Source organism: Felis catus, chromosome A2, assembly GCF_018350175.1.
Source record: "Felis catus isolate Fca126 chromosome A2, F.catus_Fca126_mat1.0, whole genome shotgun sequence".
Classification (NCBI taxonomy): domain Eukaryota; kingdom Metazoa; phylum Chordata; class Mammalia; order Carnivora; family Felidae; genus Felis; species Felis catus.
The window spans coordinates 137,468,074-137,486,697 of record NC_058369.1 but is presented as its reverse complement, the minus strand read 5'-3'; positions in this window follow the sequence as shown (position 1 = coordinate 137,486,697).

The window sequence follows — 18,624 nt, the reverse complement described above, 5'->3', positions numbered from 1 at the left end:
GATCTCCAAAGCATTGTACATAGCAAATGTTTAATAATTATTTAAAGGATGGATGAATGAATAAATGAATGAACAGAACTTTGAATATAGTATTAAAATTTTAGTTGAGCAAAGTTTAATGTTAAGTTCTGTGAAACTTGGCATATTGGTTAAAGTATGTGCACATTTCCCAGCTCTAGCCAACTTCATATGATTAAAACCATAAATTAAAGAAGCAACTTGCTGACACTTTGTCAGCATTCAATCAACTCCCCCCAGTGATTATCTAATTTTCTTCTCAAATAAATTTTCTCCTTCCACACTCCCTCAGGCGATAGACTGAGTAAACAGATGAACCTTGAAGTGAATTCTGTAGGACATTTAAGCTATTTTAGTATATAAAAAACAATTACAAAGTTTAGAAATTCATATTCTTACTTCATTTGTATTTACATCTCTGTACCTGTGAATGAAAATCACCACCATAGTGTAATTTTGTTATTGATTGATTAAAATTTGTCTTTTCTATTAATAATTTACTTTGGTATTATAGATAACTAGGAGTTGGTATTTGGTATATTCTTCATTGCTAATAAATATGTTCTGAAGGTCAAGTCATCAAATGACTTTATGAGCCCAGGAATAAATTATTAGCTTAATATGTTCTAATTCTCATAACTAAGATATTTAAGAGCTCCATAGTGAATATATCTGGAAAGGCAGTAGGTTGAGTGCTGATTAATGAGCTCTTCTATATGTGAAATGATAGATTTTATTATAATTACATAGCAAATAAATCTTAGATATTAATATAAAAACTACAAACACCATATTGAAATCTTTGAATTACATACATATCTATTAATAATGACTAATATTAGTAGTGCCTATTAGTAGTGACTAAAGAGTGTACTGCATGAGGTAGATATTTACATTTGTAAATTATCTATTTATTTTTTATTGTTTAGTTATATGATGGTAGCTATGTAAATAGAATAATGCAGAAAGGGTACACTAGCAGTTTTATTAAGGTCAGATGAGAAACATTCAAATAATACTTTTATATATTCTACTATACTTACATTATAATTCTATTATACTTGCTCTGTCTCTTCAAATTATGTGTTTTTTTCCTTTTTTTCCTTTTTAGTATGCTTTGTAATTTTTCTTGATAACAGGATGTAACATGCAAGGTAAAAGAAAATGTTTCACTAGGCCTTTAGTAATGTGGTGGTAAAATGTGGGGATAAGGGAAGCAGCCTATAGTCCTGTGATAGGGTCTCGAGTCTGTCAGTGAAACTGTGCTTTTGGACTGTTGACTTCACAAATGTTTTTCAGTATTTTTCTCTTTCTTTTAGTTGGGACAGGATGGCAATAGTGGACTGGGGATGGATATTTCCCTTGTCCCAGGTCTGCTATGCTGTGATACAAACACCCCAGCAGCAGATGAGGCAGGCTTTGGTTAACTAGTTTCTCCTGAAGGCAGGCCTTGTTTAGAACAGAATGCTCTGGCATCAGGAGATTTTTCTGTAATATTTACTCTGAGAACCTGGCTAAGCTCTCAGAAATAAATCTCATAAAACTGGGAGCCCTTCTATGGCTGGGTCCCCCTGGAGTTTTTAACTCTCACTGGCTTCCATGCTGAGTTTTCAGCAATTTGTCAGTTAAAGTTCAGGTTTTCCTACCAACACACTGGTTCCTGAAGTTTATCGTCATCTCTAGTGAGCAGGAATCCTGTATTCACCTGTTTCTCTCCAATCACAGTCGTTTGCCCTGTTACCTCCCCCTTCTTTTTTATTATTTTGTTGTTATTCTTGCCTTTTTCTTTAAGAGTAAGCTCTACATCCAAGGTGGGGCTTGAACTCACTATGTTGAGATCAAAAGTTGCATGCTTAATTGACTGAACAAGCTAGGCGTCCCCTCCCCTTTCTTCTAAATCTAATAATTGTTGATTTTTCATGCCGTTTAGGTTTTTGTTGTTGTTTTTGTTTATTTGTTTGCTGTTATGATGGGGTGGCAACCTTCAACTCCTTACATGTGGAATCAGAAACCGAAGTCCATTTATTTGGTTTTCAAACACTTCTCAGCTTCTATAAAATGAGAGGCCTGTTTTCTTTTTAAAAATTGTGCACGGCATAGGAAGATCATAGTTTTAAATATTTGAAGTTATAACTCTGATCTTATTTTTTAAGTAATCTCTACACCCATTGTGGGGTTCGATCCCACAACCCTGGTATCAAGAGTCACATACTCCACTAATGGAGCCAGCCAGGCTCCCCATAACTCTGATTTTAGAATATGCTACAGCTGCATACAAATAAATCATAAGTCTTATTTAAAAAAATTTTAGCTGAAAATCATCATTCATTTATTAGGTTAGAATTATCACCGTTCCATAATTATTTCTATTTTATTACGTTTTGCCTAATTTTTACGCAATATCCTAAGTATTTAAACATTTTTCTCCACTTTAAAATTATTAAATTAAGAATATGTGATCGGGGCGCCTGGGTGGCTCAGTCGGTTGAGCAGCCGACTTCGGCTCAGGTCATGATCTTGCGGTCCGTGAGTTCGAGCCCCGCATCGGACTCTGTGCTGACAGCTCAGAGCCTGGAGCCTCTTTCAGATTCTGTGTCTCCCTCTCTCTGACCCTCCCCCGTTCATGCTCTGTCTCCCTCTGTCTCAAAAATAAATAAACGTTAAAAAAAAATAAAAAAAAAGAATAGGTGATCAAAGCACAATCAAAATTGTAAGTCAAAATACAATCAAAATCAACATGACACTATGTGGAACATTGTATGTGTCATCAGAATTTGTAAAAAAAATTGCAATAATCATGGATATTCTATGCTTTTCTTCCTTTCTATTAGCTAGAACTAGAATACAAGACTAGAGTTATTTAAAAAAGAAATATGAATAATGAAATTAGATGTTGAATAAATATATTAAGACAGTCTTGAAAACAGTGTGTTTATAATCTCATTTATTCACAAATACCTTTGCTTAATATCATCCTTTCATGTGTTTTCTTGAAATTCCATAACTTCTTATAGTTTAGGAAGTATGAGTACTCTAAATTTTTCCCAATAATAATATCACTAGCTCATGACCATATCAAATTGTATCTTGTTTTCTTTCATTTATTTTTTTAATGTTTATTTATTTTTGAAAGAGAGAGATACAGAATGCAAGTGGGAGAGGGGCAGAGAGAGAGAGGGAGACCCAGAATCTGAAGTGGGCTCCAGGCTCTGAACTGTCAGCACAGAGCCTGACGTGAGAATCTGTGATCTCAGAGCTAAAACTGAGATCGTGACCTGAGCTGAAGTTGGATGCTTAACCAACTGAGCCACCCAGGTGTCCCTTGCTTTCTTTGATTTAATGATCACAACTTTGGTGAAGGAGAGAAATTACATGACTTACCCAATTTCCAAACTGAGAAAACAGAGGTTAGGCTGAAACTGAGATTTTCTGATTCCAACTATAGCCTCTGTCTATACCACATTTCATTATCATATACAGAGGTGTCCAGGTGTCAGGATCAGATGACAGAACAAAGGAAAGTATATTGAGTGGTTCCATCATGGTGTGTGTGTGTGTGTGTGTGTGTGTGTGTGTGTGTGTACTGCCAAAGTAGTTCTGTGTAGCTGTTAGGGCTCTACATAGCAGTACACACAACTATTCTTAAGCAATAGTGGGGAGGTTGTAATTAAAATGCAAGTAAATTTTAAAAATGATGAAAGGCACATTGCAGCTGTACAACACCATTTACTGCTTTCCTGATCAAATTGCTGTGGCTTTTATTATTTAGTAAACCTGTTTTTGACATTAGTGTATCTTAAAGTAATGTAAAAGTTATAATAAACTACAGTACAAGTAAACTACTAGATTCAGAAAGATGTTTCTAGTTAGCAGAATCTGATGGCCTGATGATTAGAGCTGCTCCAGGTTATCTTTGAAAATATTAGGGATGCCTATTGTGAATTATCACTTGTTGCTAAAGCCTTTCTTGATCCCCCTACATAAAGTCAATTCATAATCCCTTTTTCCTTTCCAAATGACCACAGCACATTGCCAATACCTCTGTTATAACTTGTGGGCTTTTAGGCAAGTCATCTCTTTCCCTTCCCCCATTCCTACCTCGTTCTGCTCCAAAGTAGGTAGAAATAAAGCTCTGAATTATGCAAGTCATTCAGTAATGGTTAGCCTTTCAAGTGGTCTCTTGAATGGGTCCCCGCGTCCTCCAGAATAGCAGAGAAATGAGAAGGTTTCAGGCTGTTCTCAGTTAAGAAGCCTCTCTCTCTCACTCATTACCCACCCTGCCTCTTTTGCTCTCTAGTCTCTCTAGCTTATATCCCTCCCCCTTCCCTGACACAAAAAGCACAAAAGGCTGGGGCTGGGCCTCTATCCTTCTGTCCTAATGGTTCAGGGCAGCAATCGAAGATCAGCACTGTGCAAGGCAAGAGGCAAAGCTTCCTGGCTCTCTTGTGTGTTTGCATTTTCTTTCTGCATGCTGTGTTTTTTCAGGGAAGATTTTTTTTCACAGTTATTATGCTGAAATATAAAGGACTGAAGGGCAATTAGATGTTTACAAAAATAAGCAAAAAGAGACTATCTGGACTGCTTGCTTTCTTAGCCCCATTGTGGCCATTATCCTCACAAAGAGACATTCTCTATATGTTCCAATGTCAATCACCACAAGTGTATCTTGAGATTAACAAGATGATAGTCAAAAGTCAAATGGAATCTATTTTTTTCTTGACCTTGTCATTCATATATATAAAATATAATAAATACATGAACATTTATAGGGGCACCTGGGTGGCTCAGTTGGTTAAGTGTCCAACTCTTGATTTCAGCTCAGGTCATGAGCTCATGGTCCTGAGACTGAGCCCCATGTTGGGCTCTGTGCCGAGCATGGAGCCCACTTGAGATTCTCTCTCTCTCTCTCTCTCTCTCTCTCTCTCTCTGCCCTTCCCCCATGCTCACATGCTCTCCCTTTCTCTCTCTCTCTCTCTCTCTCTCTCTCTCTCTCTCTCTCAATAAACAAATAAAAACAAAACATGTATATAATAAGTGGCCTATGAAGGATAGAATTTAAGGATTTAAAAATCTGTGTTTCAGGATCTATTTTTTCACACTCCAAATATTCTACTTGTGAGTTTTATTATGATCATTTTTAAAACTTTTTTAATGTTTATTTTATTTTTGAGAGAGAGGGAGAGAGAGACAGAACATGAGCAAGGGAGGGGCAGAGAGAGAGGGAGACACAGAATCTGAAGCAGGCTCCAGGCCCTGAGCTGTCAGCACAGAGCTGGTTGGGGGGCTCGAACTCACGAACCATGAGATCATGACCTGAACCGAAGTCAGATGTTTAACCAACTGAGCCACCCAGATGTCCCTTATTATGATCATTTTTTCACGTTTAACTTTCCTCTAAGACACGGAACATATTATTATCTATGTGCTTTTTTCAGATACCTACATATGCTACAGATAGTTGATTCTTGCTGAATGAAAATTCTAAAGCTTGACTAAACTACTGAATAGGCTACTAAATGCACAAATAAGTGGGTATGATAGTAACCTGACTAGTTCAATATCAACATGTATGTTATTCTCTGTAGGGGCTGAGGACGCTTTGAAAGCAGCTACAAAGTCACTGTAATTGTGTACACATGCCATATTTTAGAGATTACTGCTAAATAAAGATCAAGTTAGTGTTTGTATTTCCCCAGAGAAAATAGAGAATTGAATCTCCAAGACAAGTTGTTGCCTTACAGGTAGTAGAGGAGTTTTAATCTGCAAAGAGAAGAAAGAGAGTAAGAAATTTAATCTTACACTGTTTCCAAGCTAAATCGACTCATCCTTTTAGACATATTCCTCATACTGCTCACAGAAGGAAAAGGGGGAAAGTAATTCCCAGCCCTGCTTCCCTCTCCCTAGCAGTCTCTGTATCAATGACACAGGCCTGCAGACCCTCGCTGTGAATGGAAAATATTAACCTCATTCTCTCCAAACACAGCAGAGGCCTCACAAATGTCCTTCCTCACTTTGGTACCTCAGGCTATGTTCAGAACAGCTCTGCAATGATAGTGTTTAGACTATAGGAAGTGTCACCAGAATGATGTAAGCCTTCGTAAAGTGGCTGTGGTGATGATTTTTAAAAGAATCACTGCCTGTGAGTTTGGAAGTGCATCATCTTGTCAGGAAAGGTCTAATGTGCTTTTTGATTTGTGAAATTTTGATGTCACATTTGGCAATAGTGGGATGCATAGTTAAAAAAAAAGTTGACAATCATCCCTAGTCATTTCATTTTCATTCACATTTAGGTGTGTGAAATCATTCTAGGTGGTATTGAGACTTTTATCCCAAAGTATTATAAAATCAAGCAATCATTTTTACATACTAAAATATGCCGACAACTTTGCATATTTCATTATTTAATTATCATGCCAAAAGACGCTGATTTAAATGTTAAATAATACATAGCTTACATAATATTTTAAAAAATACACCTAAAATTTTTTAGTATTATAAAAAGTATTGGCATCAATTTGTAATCCTTAAAATCAGCCTGGAGTTGGTATTCAGAATTCCTTTTTATTTTCTTTTTCCTTTTTTCTTTGGTACTGAATATAAAAGGACTGTTAGTGAATCAAATCCATACTTTATACCCCAGGAAAACAAGATACTGGAACAATAAACTCCATCACAGTTTTGCAGATCAGTGTCTCATTCTCAGACCCCAACCCCTCTGGCTATAGTAGAGTGGCAAAGGTGACATGATTCCTCTTCTTAATGTCCCTAAACATCCCATCTCACCCCTGTACTGTTTTTACTTTTCGTTTGTTTGTTTCCTTACTAATGGTCTTTGGAAAACTGAAAGCTTCATATTCACTATTTCATTGGTGCCTAGGTTGAGACAGATCTCTCTATCTATAAACTCTTGTCACTTGCTTTTCTTCTGCTAACATCTTGAGCAAGACAGGGTAGAGAGAAAGGAAGCGGTGAACCTGATGAGTATTTGACAGGAGGCCTTAGAAAACTATTACTTGAATGGTCACCTTATACAAAAATACACTATAAATAAAATGCTTGGCAGATCATAGTTTAAGTCAGGAGATTCGTGAAGTATGATGCAATAAACTCAGTACTAAATTCTTCTTTCTACTTTTATATATCAGGAAAGTAATTCCTACGTAATAATTGACTGAAAATTCTGTCAAAATGTATGAAAGTAAAACAAAGTCCTTTACCAAAGAGATTATGAAAGTCTACCATAAAGTTACTTTTCTCAAGGTCAAGGTGAATATACAATTCGCAATACTTTCCAACAAAACTTTAAAGGATCAGAATAGATATAGTAATTATTCTCATTTTTTTCAAGGTATAAATAGCGGGTATCCCAGAAATTGATGTTTCTTTTGTCATTTTGTAATTCAATATTGGATAATATGTTCAAGCTCTACTATAGAAAAAATAAATGTAGAGGAGCAAAGGGATATTAAGAAGGGTGAATCTAATTTAGAATGGCTTTATCTAGCAGCTTGCTAAAAGGGGGATATTGATAAACTTTTTACCATTTTGAAATACAATGATTTCTCTGCCTTATTTTTTCTTTTAACAATAATGTCCATTTATAGCTATGTTTTGCATGGCATTTTCTCCAGAGATATGATATTTATTTGTACTTTTAAAAGGTACCTTCTACTAAGCATCATAAAGTGAATATATGAACTTGGTATAAATAGAAATGGGGGCTCTAGGTCAGCTACCAAACAAAGGCAAGTCTTTGATAATTAAAAAAAAAAAGTCATTGCCAGCTACAGGAAAAAAGGCAGTTAGTTGACAGCTATAATATTCATCTAGTGCAAGTCATAATTTGCACGCAAATATATAATTTTGATGTTATAATCTTCAATAAAGAAATGTTAGCGTTCGAGTTATAATAGACTCATCAACCAATGAGGGGTAATATCAACATTTTTTATTGTTTTTAAAATGATTATTGAGTTGGACAGGTGGAGATTTCACAATAATTGAGTTGGGATATCTCCCACCTGATAAGTTATTTTCCCTTTGCCTGATTCTGCTGCAAAATGTTTTCTTCAAGCTAGCTCTTCTGCCCTGAAAGCTACTGAGTTGGCTCATGTTTCTAAACACTGATTCATTTAGATATTGCTCTGTGGAATACAATGGTGCTGAAGTGACTTGCTCCAATTTGAGACAGTGAGTGAGTGAGTTGAAGTGAGTCAATTCGTGGTTATATAACTGTAATCTTAAAGTTTAGGAAAGAACTCTAAATAGCTTCAGCCAGCCCCTTTTCTGGGGCCAGATCATCAATAGTTTAATTATTTCAAAGAAAGGTCCTTTCGACACAATTGTATTGTAATTGAACTGTAACTGCTCACCCTAATTGTCTACTTTGCACTTTTATTCATAGATGCACTCTGTAATGGCAATCATCAAGAAATTTCTCCCACATTTTTTGGTCTCTCATTCAGATTATCAGGCTAGTTGTAGAAGATATCTCATTAACTACTCCATGTAAGAAAATGTAGAAGCAAATTTTGAAATTATTTCCAATATTTCCAATCCAGGTCTTCCAAAAATATACAACAAATGATTTTCTATTTTATTATGCAATAATTATTTTTTAACATTTAATAAGGATACTGTGCATACATGAAATATATACCTGCTCAACTATAGATATCATAAAATCTAACAAGTTCATATTAATGAATTTTTTAATAAGAAATCTGTAAATATTACTCACTGCAAACTTCCTTTTATAGGAAAACAGATATATTAATTTCAGGAGGAAGAATTTTTCCTTAGCTACAGACGCTAATGATCCAGTTCTTTATATATGTAATACCTGCTAAAGACACACATAGAATTGTTTTTGTTTCTGTTTCCTTCATTTTAACAGCCCTAAATGTCCTTATCTTTTTTCAAGTTTTTATTTATTTAAATTCCAGTTAGTTAACTTACAATGTAATGTTAGTTTCAAGTGTACAATATAGTATTTCAACACTTCCATACATAACAATGCACAAAACAAAGGTCACATGGCCATAGTGCCTGAAAGCCCAACTTCCATCACTTCCAAATAGTGTGTGTGTATGTGTGTGTGTGTGTGCATGGAAAGGTAAATATATGTTCCTGTGTGAACTTGTTTGTGCAAGGGGTGGAAATATGGGGCTGTATGGAGATAACAAATATGATAAATAACCGACTTTTCATATCAAATATCAGGCTGTGATAGTACTCTTTCAGGCTTAGTGTATGATCCCAACAAGCATTTGAGAGATTTAGTAGGGGCCATTCAGTATAATAAGAAATATATTTGGTCTGTATCTCTGATTCCTAGCACAGAGCTCCTGTAACCCTTGGAATTTTCTGAGTCACAGGAGTGTCTTTTGTTATTTATGAATAACAAGCCCTTCTAACCATTATGAACTTATGTTAATAGGGTGACTTAGGATGAGGTTCCTAGATAGCTTCTAGATGGGGCTGGTCACAAGAAGACCAAGTGATGAGAAAGTGGGATCTTTGAACCTTATCTACCAAACTCTATTGGAAAAGGGAGAGGGTGGCTGAAGATTGAGCTGTATAAAATCTTTTCAACAATACGTTTTGGAGAGCTTTTGGGTTGGTTACTTAGTCCAAAACTCTTGGGTATAATTGCATTTTGTATAATTTGTAAACACATACAGATATGCTTTATGAGGCTTCAATTTGGGGGCTCTAGCTTGTTATTTTGTAGGTTTGCCACTAACTTAAATTTAATCAGTCTTGTAGAAGTTCTGTGTAACTCATTCTCTTCTGAGCTACAAAAAATTGAAAACCTTGATAAAAATATACATGGGTGTTCCTTATATAATTGTTCTAACATGATTACTGTACTATACAAATGCATGTTTCAATAAAGGAAATGCATTCAACCCCAAACTCTTATAAAATTCCCGGTGCTTAAATATTTTTTTTAATACTTAAGCATTTGTAGCTTTTCTCAGGAATGTTTTTATTGGCACCCATGTATGCTCATATTTTGTCTACCTGTGCAGCTCCTTAACAAGATCTAGAGAGCTCCAAATGAACTAAAATTACAGTGAGTTCTGAAGTTGTTTTTATAAAGTAAACATGATTTCTAAAGATGAATCAAATCAATAATTTGGGAACTTGCATACACCATAATATCAGCATAAAATTATAGTTAAAAATTGTACTTTTAATAGGTTTAGCCCTATTTTGAAAGCTTATTTAAGTACTGCTAATCTTACAAATTCTTAAGTGTATTTTATATTTTAACATTAAAACATAGTTTTAAGGCTAAGGCTGTTAGTGTTTATATTTAGAAAGTTGATTGAATTTTAATGTCTAAAGTACAAGTATACATGTATAAACATGGCAATATATTTTGATTAAAGTTCTGAAAGGTTAAAAAGTGTGGATGGGTGCCTGGGTGGCTCAGGTGGGCTAAGTGTCTGATTTCGGCTCAGGTCATGATCTCACGGTTTGTGGGTTCCAGCCCCAAATCTGGCTTAGTGCTGACAACTCAGAGTCTGGAGCCTGCTTCAGATTCTGTGTCTCCCTCTCTCTCTCTTTTCCTCCCCCACTAGTGCTCTGTTTCTGTCTTTCAAAAAAAATAAATAAATGTTAAAAAAATTTAAAAAAAAGTGTGGAGACACAGTGGGAGGAAATAACTGAGTAACATTAGTAAGATATATTTATAAAATACATGTTGAGAAGGGATTGGGAATAATGAGCTAGGTTACTGTGAGCATTGGTGAGAAGCATAATGGGGACTATGGCTCTGTGGAAGTGAGATTAGAGAGGAGTCTATGCTTACACCAGACACCTTGCTAGAGACGAGGATCAACATGAAGGCTGGCTGCGAAGAATGAAGACAAGTGTGATGACAGAGCCTGGCCAGGTGCAGTGTAACATTTCCAGATCTGCAGGACTGTCCTCCCACCCACCACATTTGCTTCATCTGCACTTTCAGTTGTAATCATTGATCATCCATTTACATGAAAGATGTTCCTTTCCTGTAATACACTCCATATGTGTGCAAGAAAAAAAGTGCACACATATGTTTATAACAAATTTTCTTAATCCAGAATCAGTTCCAAATGTTCTTGAAATAAAATCACAATGGAAGAAAAGAAAGAAAAAAAAAAGAATGATGTGTGGCTTTTAACTATTATGGGATTAGCTTAATTCTTTCACTTCTTATCCAGTTCGTGTGCTGGATGTGATAGACTGAGCTTTAATTCATGATTTACATTCTAATTCCATCTTCTAAAGTTACTCTCTTGAAAGTAAATGGATTTCATCAAGCTTAAGTGCCCTAATACAGATAACAGAGAGATTAATATTTCCTTTACAATATATTGTGAAAATCAAATATGATTTTGTACAACATTTGACACATTTTTTAAACTTCTACTTTCCATTTTTTTCCTGATTAATTTGTATGTTTTCATGGCTGATATTTAGCTGGAATATACCAATGTAGAAGTATGTTCAGTATATTTATGCCTGGCATCATTTGGTTATTTAGTGCCTTTGACAAGATTGTATGTGTACCATTATTGCTATTAAATATTCTCAATATCACTCTTCTATATTTATTTGATTTATTCATAGGAAGTGAAAAGCTATCTATATATGACTTATGGCTTATACATGGAGAATAGAAGTGAAGAGGGACAAGTTGGAAAAATAGAGAATACTGATTTTTTTTTAGTAGACATATATATGAGCTCAAATAATCATCTACCAACGTGAAAGTAGTTTATGTTGATGGCAGACATATGAACAACATTGTCTCCAAAGACTTTTTTTTAAGTTTATTATTTATTTTGAGGGGGTGGGGGAGTGTGCTTGTATGTGTGAAAAAGTAAGGGGCAGAAAGAGAGGGAGAGAAGAGAATCTCAAACAGGCTCCACACAGTCAGTGCAGAGCCTCACATGAGGCTTGATTCTATGAACTAGGAGATCATGACCTGAACTGAAATTGAGTTGGAGCTTAACTGAACGAACTACCCAGGTGCAATACCAAAGTCTTTTTTGAGACTAAAATTTTGCAAACTCCTGTCTCAACATAGACTGTTCTTTATGTACTAAATTTAAGACTGATATAGCATTCTAGGTAAGAAGAAAGAGAAACACAAATGAGACACTTCATGTTATTTGATCTCATTAAGAACTTTAAGGTCTAAAGAAAAAAGATGTATTTTATTTTATTTTTTTTTAAATTTTTTTTCAACGTTTATTTATTTTTGGGACAGAGAGAGACAGAGCTTGAACGGGGGAGGGGCAGAGAGAGAGGGAGACACAGAATCGGAAACAGGCTCCAGGCTCCGAGCCATCAGCCCAGAGCCTGACGCGGGGCTCGAACTCCCGGACCGTGAGATCGTGACCTGGCTGAAGTCGGACGCTTAACCGACTGCGCCACCCAGGCGCCCCAAAAGATGTATTTTATACGTTTGAAAATGAAATTCCAATCGTTATTAAATTATAAATATCTTCAATGAGGTAGGGTCAGGAATGAACATACACATCCAATATTCATTGTGGACATAGAAACATCGCTTGTTTAGGAACATAGCCACGGGAATGTCTGCTGGCTCAGTTGGTTGAGTGTTGACTCTGGATTTCAACTCAGGTCATGATCTCACAGTTTCTAGGTTAAAGCCCCACATCGCGCTCTGTGCTGACAATATGGTGCCTGCTTGACTTCTCTCTCTCCCTCTGTCTCTGCCCCTTCCCTGCTTGCACTCTCTCTTTCTCTCTCTCAAAAAAAGTAGATAAAACTTTAAAAAAAATGTAGCCATGGATATATCTATGCACATACTCCTTGCCTTTGCTATACAATACACACACACATACTCACACACACAGCTCTGATAAAATACACAAAATGTATTGGTAGTTAACGCTGAAACAGTACTAGATAATTAAAAAAGAAAAAAAAATAATGTTCCTTGCTCTTAGAAAAACAAGATTTTCCCTAATGTCTTTGTATATGCTAATATAATTCTTTGGTAAAACCATTCTCCTTTTGTTCTAGTCAATAAAATATATATAATTGAAAATTTTAAAAAATTGTCTAGATGAAATTGACATGATATCCTACCAAAAAATCATTTTCTATAAGAAGAGTTTCCTGTTTCATTTTGCATTTTTACTAACTACTATTTATGTAAATTTTATTCAAAAAGTAAAGGAAACATAAGTTTTGTTTTTCAATATATTTAGCTATCACTTGCTTTGGTAGAAGAAGGAAGGAAGGAAGGAAGGAAGGAAGGAAGGAAGGAAGGAAGGACGGAGGGATGAAACAGCAGAGAAGTAAAACTGATGAAATCTTCAGAATGTAAAGCAGATATATAGCTGTGGCAGTGATCTATGTTGTGTTTATTCCATGGGGGGAAAATGGTAAAACAGTCATGTTTTTCAGCAAATTGTGTATCTATTGATTTTAAAGAACTAGTGAATATTCCAAATGTTCTACAGTCTATTCTGCAAACTCCTATTTAAATTCATGTGGAATAGAAAAATTATTGCACAGTAAAAAGTAAAAACAATACATACATCTTGGAGCCTACAGTGATAAAGGTGAATTTTCAGTTTTTCTTTTAACTTCTGAGAACAATATAATTGGACACAATTCATTCCTATAGGTCCTTTACCTAGGCAATGTTTAATGGAAGGAGCTGTGATTTTTCAAAAGAAAATGGTATCTTGGCTTGTCCAATATAGTGGCTATTAGACATATGTGGCTATTTGAATTACAAAAATTTGAATTTCAATTACTCAATAGCACTAGCCATATTCAAAGTTTTCAATAAGCCACAATGCCTAGTGGCCACCATATGGGACATGGAAGATTTATAGAATATTTTCATCATCACAACATTAGTACAGACCTTTTGTTCCATTCAATCCACTCCACTGGATTTTGGATGCAGATGCGTCCATGTGTATCATCTAAGAGCGTTTAACATGTTAAGCTTAGTTAGTCTTAATTTCTTGTGTAATTGATTTTTTTTCTTTTGGTTGGCCTTCCATGTGAGGGGTTGAGCCAATCTAGTCAGTACTTGAGCTTGTTTTCAATTTTGTGGGTGTTACGTGTCATCCTATCTTTCAAGTTCTTCTAATGTTACCTTGTGTTTTGGATGAAGGCTGGGTTGCCTTGACCCATTTTCTCAATGTTTCTCTTCCACAGCAGCTTTAAGTGCTCCCTGTAATCTTGCACCTCAAAGATGTTTTCTCTTCATGCTCCTACCCCTTCCCTAACTGTTGACTGCAGTTTTTTGTTATTTGGAATTTTATTTTGCTGGCTCAGACTTAGTGTTGGTCATGTGGTACATCCTTCGGTGTTGGTGATGAGGGCGAATCAGGGATCTCATCTCTGCCAGGGGCAGCATTATATGACAGTAGGGGCCCCAAAAGGTGAAGTTTTTTTTCTTTTCTGTTCTTTTCCTCTTGTTGCGATGGGCTTCACTTAGTCCCTGAGTATGGCAGGGTTTACCATGCTGGATCCAGTCATTTAAGGCTTCTGTTCTATAGAAACAATAGGGAGTTGGAACTTTGAGTCATCCACAGCAACTGTTCCTTGATGCTCCTAAGTCTACATTGTGTGGGAGGCTTTCTCTAGTCTTTTGTCTGTAACCAATATTAAGATCCTATAGTTAATTGTGTGTAGATTCCCCTTGTTCATTATGGTCCAAGATTTCTATTCTCTCAGGTTATTCCATGCTCAGCTCTGAGCAATTCATTAAATATTTTAGCTGAATTATTCTTACCAGTTTGTATGACACTCACTCTCACTGTGTGCCTTAGGTAACAAGAGTTCACATTTGCATCTCTCTTTGGTAGTGTCTCTCTTTCCTTAAATTTCAGGTTAATTGGTTGTGCTGTGTCTTAGTCGGAATTGCCATTATGAAATGCCATAGACTAGGTGGCTTAAACAACAAAAATTTATTTTCTCGCAGTTCTAGAGGATAGAAGTCCAAGATTAAAGTGCTAGCATGGTGGGTTTCTGATAAGAACTCTCTTCCTGGCTCGTACCTGGTTGCCTTCTTGGTTTGTCCTCACATGACAGGACAGAGGGAAAACTCTCTGATGTCTCTTTTTATAAAGGCACGAATCTCATCACAAGGTCCCCACTCCCACAACCTCCACTAAATTTAATTATCTTTCAAAGGCTCCATCTCCAAATACCATCTTATTGGAGGTTGCAGCTTCAGTTTATGAATTTAATGGTGGGGGAGGTCATGATTCAGTCCATAGCATGCTGTGACTTTCCAACTTGCTGCATCCTAAGTAGAAGTTGAAAGGAAAATGTACACTAATATTTAAAAGCACATATTTTTAATTTCAGCTTCTACCTAGAACCTTAGGGTAAAATATGATGGTGATCATCAACGTGTGTTATGTATATTTTCATCACAGAGAAAAAATCTGTTGTTGTTGTTGTTCAAATATGACAAACATTTTGTTTTCTTCTCATTTCCCCAATATATAAACACCTACCTAGAAACACACGTTTACCCAGATACATACACAACTTATCATTGCCTACATCTGCTTTTTCAGAGCCTTGCAATGAGAGCCCCACATTGCAATTATGTTTTGATTTTCCAGTTCAGTATTTAGTAGAGAAAATATATGTAATTTGGATATTTGCCTAAAGTGGTCTGTATCCATGTACAGTCATATTTCTTCTGTTGGATTGACTTCTACAAGTTGTTTATTATTGTTTTTGTTTGGTTGGTTTTGTAAGTGTTGTTTTTCAAGCAGCTCTGTCTTGTCTCCCAGTGTGAATATAATGATATGGTAAAGTAAGGCAGTTATAAAGAGCTAGAAAGATAGCTCTTATAGAGTTCATTTGATTACTCCTCAAGCCAGGTCTTAGAAAGCTTCTGCTGGACTCACTTCATCCACCAGAAAGTGCCCACTTTTGGGTTTTGGGTTGTATTGAGTTCAGGCCAGAGGATGCCAGAGGGATACAAATGGTAAACTGAAAACTTTTTTGGTGGTACTTCAAATTCTCATTTTTTCCCTTGATCTGACTTCTCATATTTGTATTTTTCAGCTGTCCCTGTGTTCTTCCAGGTTTTTTCAATCAAGTTCAGTGGGAAATAAAAGGAGGTATGGGTTTATCTTAACTGGATCTGGAACCTTGATATTTATATTTTAAATACTTTAATTATTTTTATTTTAAATATTTATAGAATTAAATATTGTTTTATAATTCTGATGAAGTGTGTCAAGCTTTGTGTACAGGTTTATTGCTAAACCTGTAATAAAAATCACATATTATTATAATGTTATATCTGATAGATGCCATTCTCTAATACTGGATACATAAAGTTGGTATCCTATGCAATTAATTCTTTTTTTCTAGTCAAAGAATAATCTTTTAATTCTTAATATGTTTTCTTTTATGTTCTAGGAAGGGGGAGTAAAACAGCTGAACAGGAATCCATTTATTCCTTCTACCAGAGGAATGCGACCAGAGAAATAAAATAAGAAAGCATAGCACCTGGTCTAATCTTTCTGTCAACTGGACTTCCAAATAAATAGCATAAACATATTTGCTGACAGAAAAATACTCTATCTGTAAAATGCTGTTAATTAAATATCACTGGCTTAAGAATGATATCAAGTAAATAAGACCCATGACCTATGACTCAATGAGGCATGGCTCCCTGGCAAATCTCACTTGAGATATGTAGTTTTACCCAGTGTAAAATTGAGATGCTTTATAATGTAAATGTTCCCCAATATGTGATGAACTCCACAAACCTCAATTAGAGGCCCCATCTATTCTGGGCCAGAGATTCATATCTAATGGGTGAAGGAAGAACCTGGGGAGCCCCTGGATGTTCCAGACTTCCCTTTGCTTTGTCAGAGAATATTGATCATCCTATTCTTAAAATTATTTAGTAAATTTTGATACTGATTAGTATCTATAATTGGTGTGTGAATTGATAACCAAATCAGCACGTAGATGACAACACATATTCCAATTTTTAAAAACGTGTTTTATTTTGTTTTTGAGAGACAGAGCATAAGTAAGGGAGGGGCAGAGAGAGAGGGGACAGAGGATCTGAAACAGGTCCCGTGCTGACAGCAGTGAGCCCCATGTAGGGCTCGAACACACACTGAGAGATCACGGCCTGAGACAAAGTCAGATGCTCAACTGACTGAACCACCCAGGCACGCTGCACATATTCTAATTTTTAAAAATGGTTTCTTATTATTTCCCTTGTCATTCTTTATTATATGGATCTTCATTGTCTTTTATAGAGTCTTTTTTTTAATTTTTCTTTGGTAGTTTCTTGAGAGAGAATCCTTCTTCTCATGAAAGGGACATTATAGGTGCTTCCTTCTTCCTGGTTGATGTTCTAAAATTTGTCTGGGGCAAAAGTTACATAATCTTTAGAAATGTGTTTCTTACCCCAATTGCTCCCATTATTGTAAGATAATGAAGAAAATGCAGAATTTTCTTTTTCCTACTGGAAAAGTGCACATCTTTAGTTCCTGATTAGACACAATCACTTGGGCACAATACATATGAGATGGTTTTAATGATAGGGTTCCTTTTCTAAATTTTATTACAAATATCTTTTATTAATTAATTTTATTTATTTTTGAGAGAGAGAGAGCAAGTGCACACATGAACGAGGGAGGGGCAGAGAGAGAGAATCTCAAGCAAGCTCCATGCTATCAGCATGGAACCTGATGGGGGGGGGGGGGGGCTTGATCTCATATATCAGGAGATCATGACCTGAGCTGAAAACAAGAATCTGAAGGTTAACTAACTGAACCACAAAGGCACCCCTAGGTTTTAGTAAAAATATCTTACAGTTAGTTTTATAAATATAAGACCTCAGGTGATTTCCTTTTTTTTTTAATGAGTACAATATATTTATGGTAAAATGAGAAGTAATGCTTAACCTCCTAATAGGTGTATACTTGAAAATTTTTTTTCTTTTTAAACTCATAACTTAAAAAATATCTTACATAATTAGAGAAAAATATAAATGAAAGACAATTTATAAAAATAAAATCCTTTAATGTTTTGACTAAAATTCTCAATTACTCCTTTATTTCCCTCGGCATCCATGTGAGTGTATTTTATGACAGGCTATTTAGTGTTCAAGTTTAAGTTTAAAAGTTCTTTGCAAGAGCAAAGAGAGGGCATGGTTACAAGACATAATTGTAGACTGAATGGTAGACTCTTAGAAAGGAGAGCGGCCTGAGGTAAAGGCCCCAAACCACTACCTGCCTGAGGTCCTGGGGAGGACAGTATGGAAATAAATACCCCTACTTCTTCACCTTTTCATTCTGATCTCTTGCTAGCATAGACTTTACTCAAGTAGCAGTCAGGGGGCAAAATAGCTGAGTTGAAACAAACCAAGAAGATCAGACTCCTCTTATAGTGGAGTGGAGAAAGGTGGAGAGGTGATATGGAATACCCAGCACTTTTCCCAATTAATACATAAGTCTTTCTACTCTCAACTTCAGAGTGTCTGTTTTTCACAGGTGAGGATCCCAGATCATATTGGCTTAACCCTAGAAGCGCTTTGTGGTAGGATTTAGGGACTCTGCAGATGATGGCTTT